Here is a 10534-nt window from a genome sequence, read left to right as displayed (position 1 = left end):
TTTCATCTGATAACATTGAGGAGTTTACCACACTTTCATTAAAAAGTGCATCGACGATGTCACCCCCACAGTTATTTTTTTAATTTCACCTTCATTTAACCAGGTAGGCTAGTTGAGAACAAGTTCTCATTTACAACTGCGACCTGGCCAAGATAAAGCAAAGCAGCGCGACAAACAGAGTTACACATGGAACAGACAAACATGCAGTCAATAATACAATAGAAAAAGTCTATATACAGTGTTTGAAAATGAGGTAGGATAAGGGAGGTAAGGCAATAAATAGGCCATAGTCAAATCAAATCAAATGTTATTTGTCACATACACATGGTTAGCAGATGTTAATGCGAGTGTAGCGAAATGCTTGTGCTTCTAGTTCCGACAATGCAGTAATAACCAACAAGTAATCTAACCTAACAATTCCACAACTACTACCTTATACACACAAGTGTAAAGGGATAAAGAATATGTACATAAAGATATATGAATGAGTGATGGTACAGAACGGCATAGGCAAGATGCAGTAGATGTATAGAGTACAGTATATACATATGAGATGAGTAATGTAGGGTATGTAAACATAAAGTGGCATAGTTTAAAGTGGCTAGTGATACATGTATTACATAAAGATGGCAAGATGCAGTAGATGATATAGAGTACAGTATATACATATACATATGAGATGAGTAATGTAGGGTATGTAAACATTATATTAAGTGGCATTGTTTAAAGTGGCTAGTGGTACATTTTTACATAATTTCCATCAATTCCCATTATTAAAGTGGCTGGAGTTGAGTCAGTATGTTGGCAGCGGCCGCTAAATGTTAGTGGTGGCTGTTTAACAGTCTGATGGCCTTGAGATAGAAGCTGTTTTTCAGTCTCTCGGTCCCTGCTTTGATGCACCTGTACTGACCTCGCCTTCTGGATGATAGCGGGGTGAACAGGCAGTGGCTTGGGTGGTTGTTGTCCTTGATGATCTTTATGGCCTTCCTGTGACATCGGGTGGTGTAGGTGTCCTGGAGGGCAGGTAGTTTGCCCCCGGTGATGCGTTGTGCAGACCTCACTACCCTCTGGAGAGCCTTACGGTTGTGGGCGGAGCAGTTGCCGTACCAGGCGGTGATACAGCCCGACAGGATGCTCTCGATTGTGCATCTGTAGAAGTTTGTGAGTGCTTTTGGTGACAAGCCGAATTTCTTCAGCCTCCTGAGGTTGAAGAGGCGCTGCTGCGCCTTCTTCACAACGCTGTCTGTGTGGGTGGACCAATTCAGTTTGTCCGTGATGTGTACACCGAGGAACTTAAAACTTTCCACCTTCTCCACTACTGTCCCGTCGATGTGGATAGGGGGGTGCTCCCTCTGCTGTTTCCTGAAGTCCACAATCATCTCCTTTGTTTTGTTGACGTTGAGTGTGAGGTTATTTTCCTGACACCACACTCCGAGGGCCCTCACCTCCTCCCTGTAGGCCGTCTCGTCGTTGTTGGTAATCAAGCCTACCACTGTAGTGTCATCCGCAAACTTGATGATTGAGTTGGAGGCGTGCATGGCCACGCAGTCGTGGGTGAACAGGGAGTACAGGAGAGGGCTCAGAACGCACCCTTGTGGGGCCCCAGTGTTGAGGATCAGCGGGGTGGAGATGTTGTTACCTACCCTCACCACCTGGGGGCGGCCCGTCAGGAAGTCCAGGACCCAGTTGCACAGGGCGGGGTCGAGACCCAGGCGCTCGAGCTTGATGACGAGTTTGGAGGGTACTATGGTGTTAAATGCTGAGCTGTAGTCGATGAACAGCATTCTCACATAGGTATTCCTCTTGTCCAGATGGGTTAGGGCAGTGTGCAGTGTGGTTGCGATTGCGTCGTCTGTGGACCTATTGGGTCGGTAAGCAAATTGGAGTGGGTCTAGGGTGTCCGGTAGGGTCGAGGTGATATGGTCCTTGACTAGTCTCTCAAAGCACTTCATGATGACGGAAGTGAGTGCTACGGGGCGGTAGTCGTTTAGCTCAGTTACCTTAGCTTTCTTGGGAACAGGAACAATGGTGGCCCTCTTGAAGCATGTGGGGACAGCAGACTGGGATAAGGATTGATTGAATATGTCCGTAAACACACCAGCCAGCTGGTCTGCGCATGCTCTGAGGACGCGGCTGGGAATGCCGTCTGGGCCTGCAGCCTTGCGAGGGTTAACACGTTTAAATGTTTTACTCACCTCGGCTGCAGTGAAGGAGAGCCCGCAGGTTTTGGTAGCGGGCCGTGTCAGTGGCACTGTATTGTCCTCAAAGCGAGCAAAAAAGTTATTTAGCCTGTCTGGGAGCAAGACATCCTGGTCCGCGACGGGGCTGGTTTTCTTTTTGTAATCCGTGATTGACTGTAGACCCTGCCACATACCTCTTGTGTCTGAGCTGTTGAATTGCGACTCTATTTTGTCTCTATACTGGGACTTAGCTTGTTTGATTGCCTTGCGGAGAGAATAGCTACACTGTTTGTATTCGGTCATGTTTCCGGTCACCTTGCCCTGGTTAAAAGCAGTGGTTCGCGCTTTCAGTTTCTGGTTTGGGAATGTTTTAATCGTTGCTGTGGGTACGACATCGTCAATGCACTTTCTAATGAACTCGTTCACCGAATCAGCGTATTCGTCAATATTGTTGTTGGACGCAATGCGGAACATATTCCAATCCGCGTGATCGAAGCAGTCTTGAAGCGTGGAATCAGATTGGTCGGACCAGCGTTGAACAGACCTGAGCGAGGGAGCTTGTTGTTTTAGTTTCTGTTTGTAGGCTGGAAGCAACAAAATGGAGTCGTGGTCAGCTTTTCCGAAAGGAGGGCGGGGGAGGGCCTTATATGCGTCGCGGAAGTTAGTATAACAATGATCCAAGGTTTTACCAGCCCTGGTAGCACAATCGATATGCTGATAGAATTTAGGGAGTTTTGTTTTCAGATTAGCCTTGTTAAAATCCCCAGCTACGATGAATGCAGCCTCAGGGTGTGTGGTTTCCAGTTTACAAAGAGTCAGATAAAGTTCGTTCAGGGCCATCGATGTGTCTGCTTGGGGGGGAATATATACGGCTGTGATTATAATCGAAGAGAATTCCCTTGGTAGATAATGCGGTCGACATTTGATTGTGAGGAATTCTAGATCAGGTGAACAGAATGACTTGAGTTCCTGTATGTTGTTATGATCACACCACGTCTCGTTAATCATAAGGCATACACCCCCGCCCCTCTTCTTACCAGAAAGATGTATGTTTCTGTCGGCGCGATGCGTGAAGAAACCAGCTGGCTGCACCGACTCCGTTAGCGTCTCTTGAGTTAGCCATGTTTCCGTGAAGCAGAGAACGTTACAATCTCTGATGTCTCTCTGGAATGTTACCCTTGCTTGGATTTCATCAACCTTATTGTCAAGAGATTGGACATTGGCGAGTAGTATGCTAGGGAGTGGAGCGCGATGTGCCCGTCTCCAAAGCCTGACCAGGAGACCGCTACGTTTGCCCCTTTTACGGCGTCGCATAGGGTCGCCGGCTGGGATCAGATCCATTGTATTGGGTGGAAGGCAAAACACTGGATCCGTTTCGGGAAAGTCATATTCCTGGTCGTAACGATGGTGAGTTGACGTTGCTCTTATATTCAGTAGTTCCTCCCGACTGTATGTAATGAAACCTAAGATTACCTGGGGTACCAATGTAAGGAATAACACATAAAAAAACAAAATACTGCATATTTTCCAAGGAACGCGAAGCGAGGCGGCCATCTCGGTCGGCGCCGGAAGTAAAAGTGGCAGAATAACTACAATCTAGCAATTAAAACACTGGTGTGATAGATGTGCAGAAAATGAGTGTGCAAGTAGAGATACTGGGGTGCAAAGGAGCAAAATAAATAAAATAACAGTATGGGAGATGAGGTAGTTGGATGGGCTATTTACAGATGGGCTATGTACAGGTGCAGTGACTATGCACCACAACCAGAAGCCATGGATTACAGGCAACATCCGCACTGAGCTAAAGGCTAGAGCTGCCACTTTCAAGGAGCGGGATATTAATCCAGACACTTATAAGAAACCCAGATATGACTGCTGACGAGCCGTCAAACAAGCAGTGTGTCAATACAAGACTAAGATCGAATCCTACGACACCAGCTCTGACACTCCACAGATGTGGCAGGGCTTGCAAACTATCACGGATTACAAAGGGAAACCCAGCCGCAAGCTTTCCAGCGACGCTAGCCTACCAGACAAACGAAATGCCTTCTATGCTTGCTTTACGGCAAAGCAGCTGTTCTGGACGACTGTGTGATCTTGCTCTCGGTAGCCGATGTGAGTAAGACCTTTAAACAGGTTAACATTCACAAGGCCGCAGGGCCAGATGGAATACCAGGACGCGTACTCAAAGCATGCGCTGACCTGGGATGATGGCAAGTGTCTTCACTAACATTTAAAACCTATCCCTGACCCGGTCTGTAATACCAACTTGTTTTAAGCAGACCACCATAGTCCCCAAGAACACCAACAGTCATTTAGGCAGGTTATCGCCCCGTAGCACTCACATCTATATCCAAGAAATGCATTGAAAGGCTGGTCATGGCTCACATCAACACCATCATCCCAGTCACCCTGGACCCATTCCAATTTGCATTCTGCCCCAACAGATGACGCAATCTCTATTGCACTCCACACTGCCTTCACCCACCTGGACAAAGGAACACCATAGTCCCCTCCAAGCGCATCACCAAGCTCAGGACCCTGGGACGGAACACCTCCCTCTGCAACTGGATCATGGACTTCCTGACAGGCCACCCCCAGGCGGTGAGGGTAGGCAACAATTTATACACCACGCTGACCATTAACATGGGGGCCCCTCAGGGGTGTGTGCTTATACTCCTGTACTCCCTGTTCACCCCCGACTGTGTGGCCGCGCACGACTCAAACACCATCGTCAAGTTTACTGATGACACGACAGTGGTAGGACTGATTAACGACGACAATGAGGCAGCCTATAGGGAGGAGGTCAGAAACCTGAGCGTGTGGTGCCAGGACAACAACCTCTCCGTCAACAAACCAAAGGAACCTTTTTGTGGACTACAGGAAACGGAGGGGTGAGCACGCCCCCCATTCACATCAATAGAACTGTGGTGGAGCAGGTAAAACGCTTCAAGATCCTCAGTGTACACATCACTAAGGAATTAACATGGTCCACACACACCCATCCACAAAGTTGCGAACAGGGCACGACAGCACCTCTTCCCCCTCGGGAGGCTGAAAAGATTTGACACGGGCCCTCATATACTCAAAAAGTTATACAGCTGGACCATTAAGAGCATCTTGGCTGGTTGCATCACCGCTTGATACGGCAACTGCAAGACACCCTCAGAGGGTTGTGAGTACGGCCCAGTACATCACTTGGGCCGAACTCCCTGCCATCCAGGACCTCTATACCAGGCGGTGTCAGAGGAAGAACCAAAAAAATGGTCAAAGTCTCCAGCCACCCAAACCATAAACTGTTCCCTCTGTTACCGCACGGCAAGCGGTACCAGTACACCAAGTCTGGAACCAAGAGGGCCCTGAACAGCTTCTACCCCCAAGCCATAAGTATGCTAAACAAGACTGCTAAATAGCTAATTAAATGGCTACCTGGACTACCTGTATTGACCTCTCTTGCACTGACTCAGCGCACACACACACACACACACACACACACACACACACACACACACACACACACACACACACACACACACACACACACACACACACACACACACACACACACACACACACACACACACACACACACTCCACTCCACTCCACTACACTCCACTACACTCCACTCGACACACTAACACCATACTCACCACCACTGCTGTCTATTAACTATCCTGTTCTCTAGTCACTTTACCCCTACCTATATGTACACACCAGTGACGGCTGGTGGGAGGAGCTATAAGAGGACAGGCTCCTTGTAATGTCTGGAATGGAATAAATTGAACGGAGTCAAACACATCATACATATGGAAAGTGTTCCATTGATTCCATTCCAGCCATTACAATGAGCCCGTCCTCCAATAGCTCCTCCAGTCAGCCTCCACTGATACATACGGTAGATACCTCAATGACCTCTTACCTGTGCACATCGACTCGTTACTGATGTTCATTTTTAATCATTAGTCACTGTGTATTTATTCCTTGTGTCACAATTTAAATGTTTTTTTTTTTTATATCTTTAATTTGTGGGAAAAGGACCTGTAAGTAATCATTTACACTTTAAGTCTACACTAGTGGTGCCTAACCATTTTCGGTTAATGTACCACTAAGTACATTTTTCTCTACCCGGAGTAACCCCGGAGTACCCCCTCGTGTGCATTTTACCAGTAGGCCTATGGTCTCATGAGTCTCATCAAGTACCCCCTGTGGATAGGCCATGTACACACCAGGGGTCCTAGTACCTCTAATTGGGAAACACTGGTAAACCTGTTGTTTACGAAGCATGTGACAAATAACATTTGAGTTGATAAAAATGAGGAAGCAATAGATTTTTATTCAAGAATAGGGCTAGCTACAATAAATGGTGAATTGCATTGCTTTTCATGTTTGACTATATATATTTTATACATACATGCAATAGTCTCCATTCATTGTAACAGTATATAGTTTAGCTTGGCTACATTGTAATAATCTTTCGAGCTTTGAATTCTAGGGTTGTGCTTCGGCTCTGGTACGTCACACAAGTTGGCTCCAGTCTGTCTGGGGTTCACTTCACGAGAGAGAGGCGACCAATGGAAAGTGTGTCCCGCAGTAACGTTGCTATCCCTACCAAATGAATTACTTGTGTTCCCGCGACAAACACGTTTTCCAGCTGCTATCTTTTCTATGGCACTTGTCTTTTCACCTTAGAATTAAATTATGAAGTCATGTGTGGACAAGTTAGAATCACGTGAAACCGCTTACACAACCCCACAACAAACTGCAACAAACGCAATTGAACAACCACCGATCAAAAAACAGAGTTGGTGAGGTGTGCGCAGCTCGTCTGTGTTTTTTCAGTTGTGGTTTGTCTGATTCGACACGTCCAATCGGCGTATGTTCATCACTATTCTTGTGGCGTTTGTTAAGACAGTGGCTACAGCCGCTCCAAAAGATGCAACTGGAAGGACCCGCCACTAGTGGGCAGTCTTCCTTCACACTTAACAAGTTCTTTTTTTGATGAGACAAGCTGAAAGACAGACAGGAAGGAGCAGGCCGACAGACAGCGACAGACAGGAAGGAGCAGGCCGACAGACAGGAAGGAGCAGGCCGACAGACAGCGACAGACAGGAAGGAGCAGGCCGACAGACAGCGACAGACAGGAAGGAGCAGGCCGACAGACAGGAAGGAAGGAGGAGGCAGACAGACGGACAGACAGATAGAGAAATTCCCAGCAATATATTAGACATTGCAACATGACTTGCCTAGTTAAATAAAGGTTAAATAAAAATAATAAAACACTGGATAATTGAAGTTATAAAAACTAAGTATATAGATGAATTAATTTTTTAATCAGATAATGGACAGTTAATTATTTTTTATTGAACCTTTATTTAACTAGGCAAGTCAGTTAAGAATTTTTATTTTATTTACAACGACGGACTACACCGGCCAAACCCGGACGACGCTGGGCCAATTGTGCGCCGCCTTATGGGACTCCCAATCACGGCTGGATGTGATGCAGCCTGAAGTGTGGTGTTGTCTCTCAAATCAAATTAAACTTTATTCGTCACATGCGACGAATACAACATGTGTAGACCTTACCGTGAAATGCTTACTTACAAGCTCTTAACTAACAGTGCAGTTCAAGCAGAGTTAAGAAAATATTTACCAAATAAACAAAAGTTTTAAAAAATTATAATAATACAAAGTAACACAATCACATAACAATAACGAGGCTATATATATACAGGACACACATCTCTTGTCCTGATGTGTGTTTTGTCCTATATATATTTTATTTTATTTATTTATTTATTCCCAGCCCCCCTCCCCGCAGGAGGTTTTTTGCCTTTTGGTAGGCCTTCATTGTAAATAATAATTTGTTCTTATTAACTGACTTGCCTAGTTAAATAAAGGTTACATTAAATAAAAAATTAAATAAAGAGAGACATAAGACAACAACAATGTTACAGCTGTAACCTATGGGAGAACCATGTATCCACTGTCTCCTCAGAATGAAAAGCAGTACGGTAATGCTTTTGGGGAGACGGAGGAAACCAACCCCCTACAACGGGTTTAGAATTTCAACAGGCGGAAACAGAACTGCGAGGGAAGGCGCTCCTGGATCAGAATGTAAGTACACAGCAATGTCAATAACAGATGGAAGGGACAGGGTGATACTGTATTTCAAGACCTGATGTACAGAAAACCTATTTTGACTTGTGGTTTTCACTCATTTCCTTTATCACTCCTTTAAGTTCGATTCTTTCATTAAAGGCTTAAAATAGGCCTACAGTTTACTCTAAGTCCTCATTTATTTACTTAGCCTATAGGCTATTCTTTTAGCCTATAAGTTCCATACTCTACGAATCACCCATAGACAGATACTCTCCCTTTGATGAAAGGAAATTAATTGGTTTGTAGATCTTTATTGACAGCTCTCACATTTAACGCAGGAGATACAATACCCGTTTGATCTGTTCCCCAAATTCCCAGCCGCAACTTGGGTGTTCTCTTGACATAAGTGGGCCACTGTAGGTCAAGCCTGGTCATGTTAATGGGTGTATCAGGGGGGCAACAGATGGACCACAGGTCAACCATCGTATAGGGGCTGGAGGCCTTCTGTTCTGGTGAGAAACATCTGCCACTATCAATACAGAGAGAAAGACATAATCTTATGTAACAAGGATCTGTTTGTGCTCTCTTGCCAACTTTTATGATCATCAATATGGTCATCAAAATGACCTTTAGGAGTTGGAAATAGAGCACAAACTGATCTTGGACCAGTGTATAGAAAAATGTAGGTACAACTGGTGAATGTTAGGTCAAGACACCCTCTTCGCTGATGTCGTGAAACATCCTGCTCTGTCAGAGATGAGTGATCATTGTTGGAATTACAACTTTAATATAGAAAGAACAAAGCTCTCAGGCTAGGCTTAGTAGGCTACCTGTCTTTCCTCTCCTAGTATGGGTAACAGCTGTGTTCAGGGATGAAAGTGTTATGGCTAGGTGTCTTGAAGAAGTGTTAAAGCCACAGGAACACGACCAGTAGAGGAATACATGAGGTGAAAGTAGTACTAAAACCAATGTGTTTTTAATAGTACCACATGTGTTCCATATTACAGGGCAATAACGGGCGCTAGGCAGACTTCCTCATAGTCCAGGAGGGCACAGTTAAGATAAAGAAGGAATGAAACAGAGGATTGAACTTAAACAATGGGTACATTGACATAGAAACCCTCTGAACCTGCATGACTTTTGCATTTAAAATGGTGTGCCAATCTACCATGTCTTGCTGAAACAATATACTATAGGCTACTAGTAGCATGTAAATAACTACATGACATCCAGCAACAACATTAAGTCACTACATGTTTGGTTACTGATGTAATAGTAAGGATGTAACAATAGGACTCTTCCTGACTTTCTTTGCTCCATCTGTTACCTTGAGCAACAAGTCTCTTATAAAATCAGAACTCTGACATTAGAGAGAGTTCCAGAATTCGGTGGGAATTCCAGAACTCGAATAAGTGCCGTGACCTTTGCCTTCTCCATAATCTGTCTCACAATATTTAGACTTGTTAAATAGTTTCTTGGCATCCAGACCAGTCAGTGGCCTTCAGTTCCTGACCAGGGCTCCTAGTCAGTGGTCTCTCTGCCCCCTGTAGCTCCAACAGCTTGGTAGTGTCTGCTCCAGAGTGTAAAACACTTTTGGAATGTTTCATTCATTGTTCCGGATCATTTTCCGGGAGGCCTGCCAACTGGGAGCTGGCTATTACACGCATATATCTGTCTCTCTCCCTTTCTCTCTCGCTCTACCTTACAACATTCTTATACACTGCCCTTCTCCCGAGGCTCAACTAAGAAACTGGAACTCACAGTAAGGGTTCCTATGTTCTAATTTCTTGACAGATAACAATTCTTACTTTTCCCCCCTCCAGAGAAAATACATACATAAACTTCAAAAAGATTTGAAAACTTAACATTAAAGTCAATGGTAGTGAGTGGTGAATTGAAAGTATTGGTCTTGGATTCAAGTATTATTGAAATCACAATCACATGGATGGGGGAAAAAATGTCCTTTTCAGTTCCTGTACACTGAGGTGTTGACTTTGTTCTACAGAAGGATCTGTGAGGGTGGTTTTCAGCAGGAGTTAGTTTAATTCAAACAGAAGGAAGACATTGTTCTCAGACATTGGATAGGCTACGTCCCAAACGGCACCCTATTCCCTGTACAGTACACTGCCTTTGACCAGAGCCCTAGTAGTACACTATAAAGGGAATAGGATGCCATTTGGAACGCAGATAATATGATATAATATACACAATTGCCATGCCAATATCTTGAAACACTGACGTGTTGTCATGGATA

The sequence above is a fragment of the Salvelinus alpinus genome, chromosome 7 (genome assembly GCF_045679555.1).
Source record: "Salvelinus alpinus chromosome 7, SLU_Salpinus.1, whole genome shotgun sequence".
Classification (NCBI taxonomy): domain Eukaryota; kingdom Metazoa; phylum Chordata; class Actinopteri; order Salmoniformes; family Salmonidae; genus Salvelinus; species Salvelinus alpinus.
This window is presented reverse-complemented; position numbering follows the sequence as displayed.